The sequence below is a fragment of the Echiichthys vipera genome (assembly GCF_963691815.1).
Source record: "Echiichthys vipera genome assembly, chromosome: 20".
NCBI classification, from domain to species: Eukaryota; Metazoa; Chordata; class Actinopteri; order Perciformes; family Trachinidae; genus Echiichthys; species Echiichthys vipera.
In genome coordinates this window covers 27,785,471-27,799,960 of record NC_139845.1, presented here as the reverse complement: position 1 = coordinate 27,799,960, position 14,490 = coordinate 27,785,471, and positions in this window count along the sequence as shown.

Here is a 14,490-nt window from a genome sequence, read left to right as displayed (position 1 = left end):
TTGTTGAGTTTTGCGTCTGTTTTTAGTTGTTTCATCACGGTTTTGTGGTGTTTTCACCTGTTTTAAGTGGTTTCATCACGTTTTTGTGGTGTTTTCATCTGTTTTTAGTCTTTCTTGTGGTGTCTTGCGTCTGTTTTTAGCCTTTTCATCACGTTTTTGTGGTGTGTTTCGTCTGTTTATAGTTGTTTTATCACGTTTTTGTGGTGTTTTCATCTGTTTCTAGTCATTTTTTTCATGTTTTTGTGGTGTTTTCATCTGTTTTAAGTAGTTTCATCATATTTGTGGTGTTTTCGTCTGTTGTTAGTCGTTTCATCACATTTTTGTTGGTGTTTTCGTCTGTTTTTAGTTGTTTTGTCACGTTTTAGTGTTATTTTAATCAGTTTTTAGTCGTTTTGTCATGTTTCTGTGGAATTTTGCGTCTGTCATTAATCGTTTCATCACGTTTTTGTGGTGTTTTCGTCTGTTTTTAGTCGTTTTGTCATGTTTTTGTGGTGTTTTGCCTCTGTTTTAAGTCGTTTCATCACATATTTGTTGTGTTTTCGTTGGTTTTTAGTTGTTTTATCATATTTTTGTGGTGTTTTGATCTTTGGTTGGTCGTTTTCTCACGTTTTTGTGGTGTTTTCATCTGTTTTTAGTCGTTTTTGTCACCTTTTTGTGGTGTTTTCATCTATTTTAGGTAATTTTTGTCACGTTTTTGTGGTAATTTCATCCAATCAAAGTCTTTTTTCATGTTTTTGTGGTGTTTTTGTCTGTTTTTAGTCGTTTCATCACGTATTTGTGGTGTTTTCATCTGTTTTTAGTCGTTTCATAATGTTTTTGTGGAGTTATGCGTCTGTTTTTAGTCGTTTTGTCATGTTTTTGTGGAGTTTTGGTCTGTTTTTAGTCGTTTTGTCAGGTTTTTGTGGTGTTTTCATCTGTTTTAAGTCGTTTCATAACGTATTTGTTGTGTTTTCGTCTGATTTTAGTCGTTTCATCACGTTTTTGTTGGTGTTTTCGTCTGTTTTTAGTCGTTTTGTCACGTTTTATTGGTATTTTACATAGTTTTTAGTCGTTTTGTCATGTTTATTCGGAATTTTTCATCTGTTTTTAGTCGTTTCATCACGTTTTTGTGGTGTTTTCATCTGTTTTTAGTCATTTTTGTCATGTTTTTGTGGTGTTTTCATCTGTCTTAAGTCATTTCATAACATATTTGTGGTGTTTTCGTCTGATTTTAATCGTTTCATTACGTTTTTGTGGTGTTTTCATCTGTTTTTAGTCATTTTTGTCATGTTTTTGTGGTGTTTTCATCTGTTTTAAGTCGTTTCATAACGTATTTGCGGTGTCTTGCGTCTGTTTTTAATCGTTTCATCACGTTTTTGTGGTTTGTTCTGTCTGTTTATAGTTGTTTTATCACGTTTTTGTGGTGTTTTCATCCGTCTTTAGTCATTTTTGTCCCGTTTTTGTGGTGTTTTCATTTGTTTTTAGTCGTTTCATCACGTTTTTGTGGTGTGTTTCGTGTGTTTTTAGTTGTCTTATCACGTTTTGTGGTGTTTTCATCTGTTTTTAGTCATTTTTGTCATGTTTTTGTGGTGTTTTCATCTATTTTAAGTCGTTTCATAACATATTTGTGGTGTTTTCATCTGTTTTTGGTCGTTTCATCACGTTTTTGTGGTGTTTTCGTCTGTTTTTAGTTGTTTTATCACGTTTTTGTGGTGTTTTTATCCGTCTTTAGTCATTTTTGTCCCGTTTTTGTGGTGTTTTCATTTGTTTTTAGTCGTTTCATCACGTTTTTGTGGTGTGTTTCGTGTGTTTTTAGTTGTCTTATCACGTTTTGTGGGGTTTTCATCTGTTTTTAGTCATTTTTGTCATGTTTTTGTGGTGTTTTCATCTATTTTAAGTCGTTTCATAACATATTTGTGGTGTTTTCATCTGTTTTTAGTCGTTTCATCACGTTTTTGTGGTGTTTTTTCGTCTGTTTTTAGTCGTTTTGTCATGTGTTTGTTGTGTTTTGCGTCTGTTTTAAGTCGTTTCATTACATATTTGTGGTGTTTTCGTCTGTTTTTAGTCGTTTTATCACGTTTTTGTTGTGTTTTGATATGTTTTTAGTTGTTTTGTCATTTATTGTGGTGTTTTCATTTTTTTTGAGTCGATTCATCACGTTTTTGTTGAGTTTTGCATCTGTTTTAAGTGGTTTCATCACATATTTGTGGTGTTTTCGTCTGTTTTTAGTCGTTTCATCACGTTTTTGTGGTGTTTTGATATGTTTTTAGTTGTTTTGTCATGTTTTTGTGGTGTTTTCATCTGTTTTTAGTCGTTTCATAATGTTTTTGTGGAGTTTTGCGTCTGTTTTTAGTCGTTTTGTCACGTTTTAGTGGTGTTTTCATCTGTTTTTAGTCGTTTTGTCATATTTCTGTGGAGTTTTGCGTCTGTTTTTAGTCGTTCTATCATGTTTTTGTGGTGTTTTCATCTATTTTAGTCGTTTCATCATGTTTTTGTGCAGTTTTGCGTCTGTTTTTAGTTGTTTTGTCATGTTCTTGTGGTGTTTTCGTCTGTTTTTAGTCGTTTTGTCACCTTTTTGTGGGGCTTTCATCCGTTTTTAGTCGTTTTTGTCACGTTTTTGTGTTTTTTTCATCTGTTTTTAGTCGTTTCATCATATTTTTGTGGAGTTTTGCGTCTGTTTTTAGTCGTTTTGTCACGTATTTGCGGTGTCTTGCGTCTGATTTTAATCGCTTCATCACGTTTTTGTGGTTTGTTTCGTCTGTTTATAGTTGTTTTATCACGTTTTTGTGGTGTTTTCATCCGTCTTTAGTCATTTTTGTCCCGTTTTTGTGGTGTTTTCATTTGTTTTTAGTCGTTTCATCACGTTTTTGTGGTGTGTTTCGTCTGTTTTTAGTTGTCTTATCACGTTTTGTGGTGTTTTCATCTGTTTTTAGTCTTTTTGTCATGTTCTTGTGGTGTTTTCGTCTGTTTTCAGTCGTTTCATCACGTTTTTGTGGTGTTTTCATCTGTTTTTGGTCGTTTCATCACGTTTTTGTGGTGTTTTCATCTGTTTTTAGTCGTTTTTGTCACCTTTTTGCTGTGTTTTCATCTATGTTTAGTCATTTTTGTCATGTTTTTGTGTTGTTTTCATCTGTTTCTAATCGTTTCGTCATGTTTTTGTGGTGTTTTCCGTCTGTTTTTAGTAGTTTTCTCAGGTTTTTGTGGTGTTGCCTGTTTTTAATCGTTTTGTCACGCTTTAGTGGTGTTTTCATCTGTTTTTAGTCGTTTTGTCATGTTTCTGTGGAGTTTCGGTCTGTTTTTAGTCGTTTCATCATGTTTTTGTGGAGTTTTGCCTGTGTTTTTAGTTGTTTCATCACGTTTTTGTTGAGTTTTGCGTCTGTTTTTAGTTGTTTCATCACGGTTTTGTTCTGTTTTCACCTGTTTTAAGTGGTTTCATCACGTTTTTGTGGTGTTTTCATCTGTTTTTAGTAGTTTTTGTGGTGTCTTGCGTCTGTTTTTAGCCTTTTCATCACGTTTTTGTGGTGTGTTTCGTCTGTTCATAGTTGTTTTATCACGTTTTTGTGGTGTTTTCATCTGTTTCTAGTCATTTTTTTCATGTTTTTGTGGTGTTTTCATCTGTTTTAAGTAGTTTCATCATATTTGTGGTGTTTTCGTCTGTTGTTAGTCGTTTCATCACGTTCTTGTTGGTGTTTTCGTCTGTTTTTAGTTGTTTTGTCACGTTTTAGTGTTATTTTAATCAGTTTTTAGTCGTTTTGTCATGTTTCTGTGGAATTTTGCGTCTGTCATTAATCGTTTCATCACGTTTTTGTGGTGTTTTCGTCAGTTTTTAGTCGTTTTGTCATGTTTTTGTGGTGTTTTGCCTCTGTTTTAAGTCGTTTCATCACATATTTGTTGTGTTTTCGTTGGTTTTTAGTTGTTTTATCATATTTTTGTGGTGTTTTGATCTTTGGTTGGTCGTTTTCTCACGTTTTTGTGGTGTTTTCATCTGTTTTTAGTCGTTTTTGTCACCTTTTTGTGGTGTTTTCATCTATTTTAGGTAATTTTTGTCACGTTTTTGTGGTAATTTCATCCATTTTTAGTCTTTTTTTCATGTTTTTGTGGTGTTTTTGTCTGTTTTTAGTCGTTTCATCACGTATTTGTGGTGTTTTCATCTGTTTTTAGTCGTTTCATAATGTTTTTGTGGAGTTATGCGTCTGTTTTTAGTCGTTTTGTCATGTTTTTGTGGAGTTTTGGTCTGTTTTTAGTCGTTTTGTCAGGTTTTTGTGGTGTTTTCATCTGTTTTAAGTCGTTTCATAACGTATTTGTGGTGTTTTCGTCTGATTTTAGTCGTTTCATCACGTTTTTGTTGGTGTTTTCTTCTGTTTTTAGTCGTTTTGTCACGTTTTATTGGTATTTTACATAGTTTTTAGTCGTTTTGTCATGTTTATTCGGAATTTTTCATCTGTTTTTAGTCGTTTCATCATGTTTTTGTGGTGTTTTCATCTGTTTTTAGTCATTTTTGTCATGTTTTTGTGGTGTTTTCATCTGTTTTAAGTCATTTCATAACATATTTGTGGTGTTTTTGTCTGATTTTAATCGTTTCATCACGTTTTTGTGGTGTTTTCATCTGTTTTTAGTCATTTTTGTCATGTTTTTGTGGTGTTTTCATCTGTTTTAAGTCGTTTCATAACGTATTTGCGGTGTCTTGCGTCTGTTTTTAATCGCTTCATCACGTTTTTGTGGTTTGTTCTGTCTGTTTATAGTTGTTTTATCACGTTTTTGTGGTGTTTTCATCCGTCTTTAGTCATTTTTGTCCCGTTTTTGTGGTGTTTTCATTTGTTTTTAGTCGTTTCATCACGTTTTTGTGGTGTGTTTCGTGTGTTTTTAGTTGTCTTATCACGTTTTGTGGTGTTTTCATCTGTTTTTAGTCATTTTTGTCATGTTTTTGTGGTGTTTTCATCTATTTTAAGTCGTTTCATAACATATTTGTGGTGTTTTCATCTGTTTTTAGTCGTTTCATCACGTTTTTGTGGTGTTTTCGTCTGTTTTTAGTTGTTTTATCACGTTTTTGTGGTGTTTTTATCCGTCTTTAGTCATTTTTGTCCCGTTTTTGTGGTATTTTCATTTGTTTTTAGTCGTTTCATCACGTTTTTGTGGTGTGTTTCGTGTGTTTTTAGTTGTCTTATCACGTTTTGTGGGGTTTTCATCTGTTTTTAGTCATTTTTGTCATGTTTTTGTGGTGTTTTCATCTATTTTAAGTCGTTTCATAACATATTTGTGGTGTTTTCATCTGTTTTTAGTCGTTTCATCACGTTTTTGTGGTGTTTTTTAGTCGTTTTGTCATGTGTTTGTTGTGTTTTGCGTCTGTTTTAAGTCGTTTCATCACATATTTGTGGTGTTTTCGTCTGTTTTTAGTCGTTTTATCACGTTTTTGTGGTGTTTTGATATGTTTTTAGTTGTTTTGTCATTTATTGTGGTGTTTTCATTTTTTTGAGTCGATTCATCACGTTTTTGTTGAGTTTTGCATCTGTTTTAAGTGGTTTCATCACATATTTGTGGTGTTTTCGTCTGTTTTTAGTCGTTTCATCACGTTTTTGTGGTGTTTTGATATGTTTTTAGTTGTTTTGTCATGTTTTTGTGGTGTTTTCATCTGTTTTTAGTCGTTTCATAATGTTTTTGTGGAGTTTTGCGTCTGTTTTTAGTCGTTTTGTCACGTTTTAGTGGTGTTTTCATCTGTTTTTAGTCGTTTTGTCATATTTCTGTGGAGTTTTGCGTCTGTTTTTAGTCGTTCTATCATGTTTTTGTGGTGTTTTCATCTATTTTAGTCGTTTCATCATGTTTTTGTGCAGTTTTGCGTCTGTTTTTAGTAGTTTTGTCATGTTCTTGTGGTGTTTTCGTCTGTTTTTAGTCGTTTTGTCACCTTTTTGTGGGGCTTTCATCTGTTTTAAGTCGTTTCATAACGTATTTGCGGTGTCTTGCGTCTGTTTTTAATCGCTTCATCACGTTTTTGTGGTTTGTTCTGTCTGTTTATAGTTGTTTTATCACGTTTTTGTGGTGTTTTCATCCGTCTTTAGTCATTTTTGTCCCGTTTTTGTGGTGTTTTCATTTGTTTTTAGTCGTTTCATCACGTTTTTGTGGTGTGTTTCGTGTGTTTTTAGTTGTCTTATCACGTTTTGTGGTGTTTTCATCTGTTTTTAGTCATTTTTGTCATGTTTTTGTGGTGTTTTCATCTATTTTAAGTCGTTTCATAACATATTTGTGGTGTTTTCATCTGTTTTTAGTCGTTTCATCACGTTTTTGTGGTGTTTTCGTCTGTTTTTAGTTGTTTTATCACGTTTTTGTGGTGTTTTTATCCGTCTTTAGTCATTTTTGTCCCGTTTTTGTGGTGTTTTCATTTGTTTTAAGTCGTTTCATAACGTATTTGCGGTGTCTTGCGTCTGTTTTTAATCGCTTCATCACGTTTTTGTGGTTTGTTCTGTCTGTTTATAGTTGTTTTATCACGTTTTTGTGGTGTTTTCATCCGTCTTTAGTCATTTTTGTCCCGTTTTTGTGGTGTTTTCATTTGTTTTTAGTCGTTTCATCACGTTTTTGTGGTGTGTTTCGTGTGTTTTTAGTTGTCTTATCACGTTTTGTGGTGTTTTCATCTGTTTTTAGTCATTTTTGTCATGTTTTTGTGGTGTTTTCATCTATTTTAAGTCGTTTCATAACATATTTGTGGTGTTTTCATCTGTTTTTAGTCGTTTCATCACGTTTTTGTGGTGTTTTTTCGTCTGTTTTTAGTCGTTTTGTCATGTGTTTGTTGTGTTTTGCGTCTGTTTTAAGTCGTTTCATCACATATTTGTGGTGTTTTCGTCTGTTTTTAGTCGTTTTATCACGTTTTTGTGGTGTTTTGATATGTTTTTAGTTGTTTTGTCATTTATTGTGGTGTTTTCATTTTTTTTGAGTCGATTCATCACGTTTTTGTTGAGTTTTGCATCTGTTTTAAGTGGTTTCATCACATATTTGTGGTGTTTTCGTCTGTTTTTAGTCGTTTCATCACGTTTTTGTGGTGTTTTGATATGTTTTTAGTTGTTTTGTCATGTTTTTGTGGTGTTTTCATCTGTTTTTAGTCGTTTCATAATGTTTTTGTGGAGTTTTGCGTCTGTTTTTAGTCGTTTTGTCACGTTTTAGTGGTGTTTTCATCTGTTTTTAGTCGTTTTGTCATATTTCTGTGGAGTTTTGCGTCTGTTTTTAGTCGTTCTATCATGTTTTTGTGGTGTTTTCATCTATTTTAGTCGTTTCATCATGTTTTTGTGCAGTTTTGCGTCTGTTTTTAGTAGTTTTGTCATGTTCTTGTGGTGTTTTCGTCTGTTTTTAGTCGTTTTGTCACCTTTTTGTGGGGCTTTCATCCGTTTTTAGTCGTTTTGTCACGTATTTGCGGTGTCTTGCGTCTGATTTTAATCGCTTCATCACGTTTTTGTGGTTTGTTTCGTCTGTTTATAGTTGTTTTATCACGTTTTTGTGGTGTTTTCATCCGTCTTTAGTCATTTTTGTCCCGTTTTTGTGGTGTTTTCATTTGTTTTTAGTCGTTTCATCACGTTTTTGTGGTGTGTTTCGTGTGTTTTTAGTTGTCTTATCACGTTTTGTGGTGTTTTCATCTGTTTTTAGTCATTTTTGTCATGTTTTTGTGGTGTTTTCATCTATTTTAAGTCGTTTCATAACATATTTGTGGTGTTTTCATCTGTTTTTAGTCGTTTCATCACGTTTTTGTGGTGTTTTTTCGTCTGTTTTTAGTCGTTTTGTCATGTGTTTGTTGTGTTTTGCGTCTGTTTTAAGTCGTTTCATCACATATTTGTGGTGTTTTCGTCTGTTTTTAGTCGTTTTATCACGTTTTTGTGGTGTTTTGATATGTTTTTAGTTGTTTTGTCATTTATTGTGGTGTTTTCATTTTTTTTGAGTCGATTCATCACGTTTTTGTTGAGTTTTGCATCTGTTTTAAGTGGTTTCATCACATATTTGTGGTGTTTTCGTCTGTTTTTAGTCGTTTCATCACGTTTTTGTGGTGTTTTGATATGTTTTTAGTTGTTTTGTCATGTTTTTGTGGTGTTTTCATCTGTTTTTAGTCGTTTCATAATGTTTTTGTGGAGTTTTGCGTCTGTTTTTAGTCGTTTTGTCACGTTTTAGTGGTGTTTTCATCTGTTTTTAGTCGTTTTGTCATATTTCTGTGGAGTTTTGCGTCTGTTTTTAGTCGTTCTATCATGTTTTTGTGGTGTTTTCATCTATTTTAGTCGTTTCATCATGTTTTTGTGCAGTTTTGCGTCTGTTTTTAGTAGTTTTGTCATGTTCTTGTGGTGTTTTCGTCTGTTTTTAGTCGTTTTGTCACCTTTTTGTGGGGCTTTCATCCGTTTTTAGTCGTTTTGTCACGTATTTGCGGTGTCTTGCGTCTGATTTTAATCGCTTCATCACGTTTTTGTGGTTTGTTTCGTCTGTTTATAGTTGTTTTATCACGTTTTTGTGGTGTTTTCATCCGTCTTTAGTCATTTTTGTCCCGTTTTTGTGGTGTTTTCATTTGTTTTTAGTCGTTTCATCACGTTTTTGTGGTGTGTTTCGTCTGTTTTTAGTTGTCTTATCACGTTTTGTGGTGTTTTCATCTGTTTTTAGTCATTTTTGTCATGTTTTTGTGGTGTTTTCATCTATTTTAAGTCGTTTCATAACATATTTGTGGTGTTTTCATCTGTTTTTAGTCGTTTCATCACGTTTTTGTGGTGTTTTCGTCTGTTTTTAGTTGTTTTATCACGTTTTTGTGGTGTTTTTATCCGTCTTTAGTCATTTTTGTCCCGTTTTTGTGGTGTTTTCATTTGTTTTTAGTCGTTTCATCACGTTTTTGTGGTGTGTTTCGTGTGTTTTTAGTTGTCTTATCACGTTTTGTGGGGTTTTCATCTGTTTTTAGTCATTTTTGTCATGTTTTTGTGGTGTTTTCATCTATTTTAAGTCGTTTCATAACATATTTGTGGTGTTTTCATCTGTTTTTAGTCGTTTCATCACGTTTTTGTGGTGTTTTTTAGTCGTTTTGTCATGTGTTTGTTGTGTTTTGCGTCTGTTTTAAGTCGTTTCATCACATATTTGTGGTGTTTTCGTCTGTTTTTAGTCGTTTTATCACGTTTTTGTGGTGTTTTGATATGTTTTTAGTTGTTTTGTCATTTATTGTGGTGTTTTCATTTTTTTGAGTCGATTCATCACGTTTTTGTTGAGTTTTGCATCTGTTTTAAGTGGTTTCATCACATATTTGTGGTGTTTTCGTCTGTTTTTAGTCGTTTCATCACGTTTTTGTGGTGTTTTGATATGTTTTTAGTTGTTTTGTCATGTTTTTGTGGTGTTTTCATCTGTTTTTAGTCGTTTCATAATGTTTTTGTGGAGTTTTGCGTCTGTTTTTAGTCGTTTTGTCACGTTTTACTGGTGTTTTCATCTGTTTTTAGTCGTTTTGTCATATTTCTGTGGAGTTTTGCGTCTGTTTTTAGTCGTTCTATCATGTTTTTGTGGTGTTTTCATCTATTTTAGTCGTTTCATCATGTTTTTGTGCAGTTTTGCGTCTGTTTTTAGTAGTTTTGTCATGTTCTTGTGGTGTTTTCGTCTGTTTTTAGTCGTTTTGTCACCTTTTTGTGGGGCTTTCATCTGTTTTAAGTCGTTTCATAACGTATTTGCGGTGTCTTGCGTCTGTTTTTAATCGCTTCATCACGTTTTTTGTGGTTTGTTCTGTCTGTTTATAGTTGTTTTATCACGTTTTTGTGGTGTTTTCATCCGTCTTTAGTCATTTTTGTCCCGTTTTTGTGGTGTTTTCATTTGTTTTTAGTCGTTTCATCACGTTTTTGTGGTGTGTTTCGTGTGTTTTTAGTTGTCTTATCACGTTTTGTGGTGTTTTCATCTGTTTTTAGTCATTTTTGTCATGTTTTTGTGGTGTTTTCATCTATTTTAAGTCGTTTCATAACATATTTGTGGTGTTTTCACCTGTTTTAAGTGGTTTCATCACGTTTTTGTGGTGTTTTCATCTGTTTTTAGTCGTTTTGTCATGTGTTTGTTGTGTTTTGCGTCTGTTTTAAGTCGTTTTCATCTATTTTAAGTCGTTTCATAACATATTTGTGGTGTTTTCATCTGTTTTTAGTCGTTTCATCACGTTTTTGTGGTGTTTTCGTCTGTTTTTAGTTGTTTTATCACGTTTTTGTGGTGTTTTTATCCGTCTTTAGTCATTTTTGTCCCGTTTTTGTGGTGTTTTCATTTGTTTTTAGTCGTTTCATCACGTTTTTGTGGTGTGTTTCGTGTGTTTTTAGTTGTCTTATCACGTTTTGTGGGGTTTTCATCTGTTTTTAGTCATTTTTGTCATGTTTTTGTGGTGTTTTCATCTATTTTAAGTCGTTTCATAACATATTTGTGGTGTTTTCATCTGTTTTTAGTCGTTTCATCACGTTTTTGTGGTGTTTTTTAGTCGTTTTGTCATGTGTTTGTTGTGTTTTGCGTCTGTTTTAAGTCGTTTCATCACATATTTGTGGTGTTTTCGTCTGTTTTTAGTCGTTTTATCACGTTTTTGTGGTGTTTTGATATGTTTTTAGTTGTTTTGTCATTTATTGTGGTGTTTTCATTTTTTTGAGTCGATTCATCACGTTTTTGTTGAGTTTTATATCTGTTTTAAGTGGTTTCATCACATATTTGTGGTGTTTTCGTCTGTTTTTAGTCGTTTCATCACGTTTTTGTGGTGTTTTGATATGTTTTTAGTTGTTTTGTCATGTTTTTGTGGTGTTTTCATCTGTTTTTAGTCGTTTCATAATGTTTTTGTGGAGTTTTGCGTCTGTTTTTAGTCGTTTTGTCACGTTTTAGTGGTGTTTTCATCTGTTTTTAGTCGTTTTGTCATATTTCTGTGGAGTTTTGCGTCTGTTTTTAGTCGTTCTATCATGTTTTTGTGGTGTTTTCATCTATTTTAGTCGTTTCATCATGTTTTTGTGCAGTTTTGCGTCTGTTTTTAGTAGTTTTGTCATGTTCTTGTGGTGTTTTCGTCTGTTTTTAGTCGTTTTGTCACCTTTTTGTGGGGCTTTCATCTGTTTTAAGTCGTTTCATAACGTATTTGCGGTGTCTTGCGTCTGTTTTTAATCGCTTCATCACGTTTTTGTGGTTTGTTCTGTCTGTTTATAGTTGTTTTATCACGTTTTTGTGGTGTTTTCATCCGTCTTTAGTCATTTTTGTCCCGTTTTTGTGGTGTTTTCATTTGTTTTTAGTCGTTTCATCACGTTTTTGTGGTGTGTTTCGTGTGTTTTTAGTTGTCTTATCACGTTTTGTGTTGTTTTCATCTGTTTTTAGTCATTTTTGTCATGTTTTTGTGGTGTTTTCATCTATTTTAAGTCGTTTCATAACATATTTGTGGTGTTTTCACCTGTTTTAAGTGGTTTCATCACGTTTTTGTGGTGTTTTCATCTGTTTTTAGTCGTTTTTGTGGTGTCTTGCGTCTGTTTTTAGCCTTTTCATCACGTTTTTGTGGTGTGTTTCGTCTGTTTATGGTTGTTTTATCACGTTTTTGTGGTGTTTTCATCTGTTTCTAGTCATTTTTTTCATGTTTTTGTGGTGTTTTGATCTGTTTTAAGTAGTTTCATCATATTTGTGGTGTTTTCGTCTGTTGTTAGTCGTTTCATCACGTTTTTGTTGGTGTTTTCGTCTGTTTTTAGTTGTTTTGTCACGTTTTAGTGTTATTTTAATCAGTTTTTAGTCGTTTTGTCATGTTTCTGTGGAATTTTGCGTCTGTCATTAATCGTTTCATCACGTTTTTGTGGTGTTTTCGTCTGTTTTTAGTCGTTTTGTCATGTTTTTGTAGTGTTTTGCCTCTGTTTTAAGTCGTTTCATCACATATTTGTTGTGTTTTCGTTGGTTTTTAGTTGTTTTATCATATTTTTGTGGTGTTTTGATCTTTGGTTGGTCGTTTTCTCACGTTTTTGTGGTGTTTTCATCTGTTTTTAGTCGTTTTTGTCACCTTTTTGTGGTGTTTTCATCTATTTTAGGTAATTTTTGTCACGTTTTTGTGGTAATTTCATCCATTTTTAGTCTTTTTTTCATGTTTTTGTGGTGTTTTTGTCTGTTTTTAGTCGTTTCATCACGTATTTGTGGTGTTTTCATCTGTTTTTAGTCGTTTCATAATGTTTTTGTGGAGTTATGCGTCTGTTTTTAGTCGTTTTGTCATGTTTTTGTGGAGTTTTGGTCTGTTTTTAGTCGTTTTGTCAGGTTTTTTGGTGTTTTCATCTGTTCTTAGTTGTTTCATCACATTTTTGTGGAGTTTTGCGTCTGTTTTTAGTCGTTTTGCATTGTTTTATGGACCTTGCCGTCTGTTTTTAGTCGTTTTGTCATGTTTTTGTGGTGTTTTCATCCGTTTTTAGTCGTTTTGTCATGTTTTTGTGGGTTTTTCGTCTGTTTTTAGTCGTTTCATCACGTTTTTGTGGTGTTTTCATCTGATTTTAATCGTTTGATAATGATTTTGTGGAGTTTTGCGTCTGTTTTTAGTCGTTTTCTCATGTTTTTTTGGTGTTGCCTGTTTTTTAATCGTTATGTCACGTTTTAGTGGTGTTTTCATCTGTTTTTAGTCGTTTTGTAATGTTTCTGTGGAGTTTTGCGTCTGTTTTTAGTCGTTTCATCATGTTTTTGTGGAGTTTTGCATCTATTTTTAGTCGTTTCATCATGTTTTTTTGGATTTTTGCGTCTGTTTTTGATCGTTTCATCACGTTTTTGTGGTGTTTACGTCTGTTTTTAGTTGTTTTATCATATTTTTGTGGTGTTTTCATCCGTTTTTAGTCGTTTCATAACGTATTTGTGGTGTTTTCGTCTGATTTTAGTCGTTTCATCACGTTTTTGTTGGTGTTTTCGTCTGTTTTTAGTCATTTTGTCACGTTTTAGTGGTATTTTAAATAGTTTTTAGTCGTTTTGTCATGTTTATTCTGAATTTTTCATCTGTTTTTAGTCGTTTCATCACGTTTTTGTGGTGTTTTCATCTGTTTTTAGTCATTTTTGTCATGTTTTTGTGGTGTTTTCATCTGTTTTAAGTCGTTTCATAACATATTTGTGGTGTTTTCGTCTGATTTTAATCATTTCATCACGTTTTTGTGGTTTGTTCTGTCTGTTTATAGTTGTTTTATCACGTTTTTGTGGTGTTTTCATCCGTCTTTAGTCATTTTTGTCCCGTTGTTGTGGTGTTTTCATTTGTTTTTAGTCGTTTCATCACGTTTTTGTGGTGTGTTTCGTGTGTTTTTAGTTGTCTTATCACGTTTTGTGGTGTTTTCATCTGTTTTTAGTCATTCTTGTCAAGTTTTTGTGGTGTTTTCATCTATTTTAAGTCGTTTCATAACATATTTGTGGTGTTTTCATCTGTTTTTAGTCGTTTCATCACGTATTTGTCGTGTTTTCATCTGTTTTTAGTCGTTTCATCACGTTTTTGTGGTGTTTTCATCTGTTTTAGTCATTTTTGTCATGTTTTTGTGGTGTTTCCATCTGTTTTTAGTCGTTTCATCACGTTTTTGTGGTGTTTTCATCTTTTTTTAGTCATTTTTGTCATGTTTTTGTGGTGTTTTCATCTGTTTAAAGTCGTTTCATAACGTATTTGTGGTGTTTTCGTCTGTTTTTAGTCGTTTCATCACGTTTTTGTGGTGTTTTCGTCTGTTTTTAGTCGTTTTGCCATGTTTTTGTGGTGTTTTGCGTCTGTTTTAAGTCGTTTCATCACATATTTGTGGTGTTTTTGTCTGTTTTTAGTCGTTTCATCACGTCTTTGTGGTGTTTTGATATGTTTTTAGTTGTTTTGTCATGTTTTTGTGGAGTTTTGCGTCTTTTTTCAGTCGTTTCATCACTTTTTTGTGAAGTTTTGCGTCTGTTTTTAGTCGTTTCATCACTTTTTTGTGGTGTTTTCGTCTGTTTTTATTTGTTTTATCATATTTTTGTGGTGTTTTGATCTTTTTTTGGTCGTTTTTCATGTTTTTGTGGTGTTTTCATCCGTTTTTAGTCGTTTTGTCATGTTTTTGGTGGTGTTTTCGTATGTTTTTAGTCGTTTCATCACGTTTTTGTGGTGTTTTCATCTGTTTAGTCGTTTTTATAATGGTTTTGCAGAGTTTTGCATCTGTTTTTAGTCTATTCATCATGTTTTTGTGGAGTTTTGCGTCTGTTTTTAGTCGTTTCATCACGTTTTTGTGGTGTTTTCGTCTTTTTTTAGTTGTTTTATCATGTTTTTGTGGTGTTTTAATCTGTTTTTAGTAATTTTTGTCATGTTTTTGTGGTGTTTCCATCTGTTTTTAGTCGTTTCATCACGTTTTTGTGGTGTTTTCATCTGTTTTTAGTCATTTTTGTCATGTTTTTGTGGTGTTTTCATCTGTTTTAAGTCGTTTCATAACGTATTTGTGGTGTTTTCGTCTGAATTTAGTCGTTTCATCACGTTTTTGTTGGTGTTTTTGTCAGTTTTTAGTCGTTTTGTCATGTTTCTGTGGAATTTTTTGTCTATTTTTAGTCGTTTCATCATGTTTTTGTGGAGTTTTGCCTGTG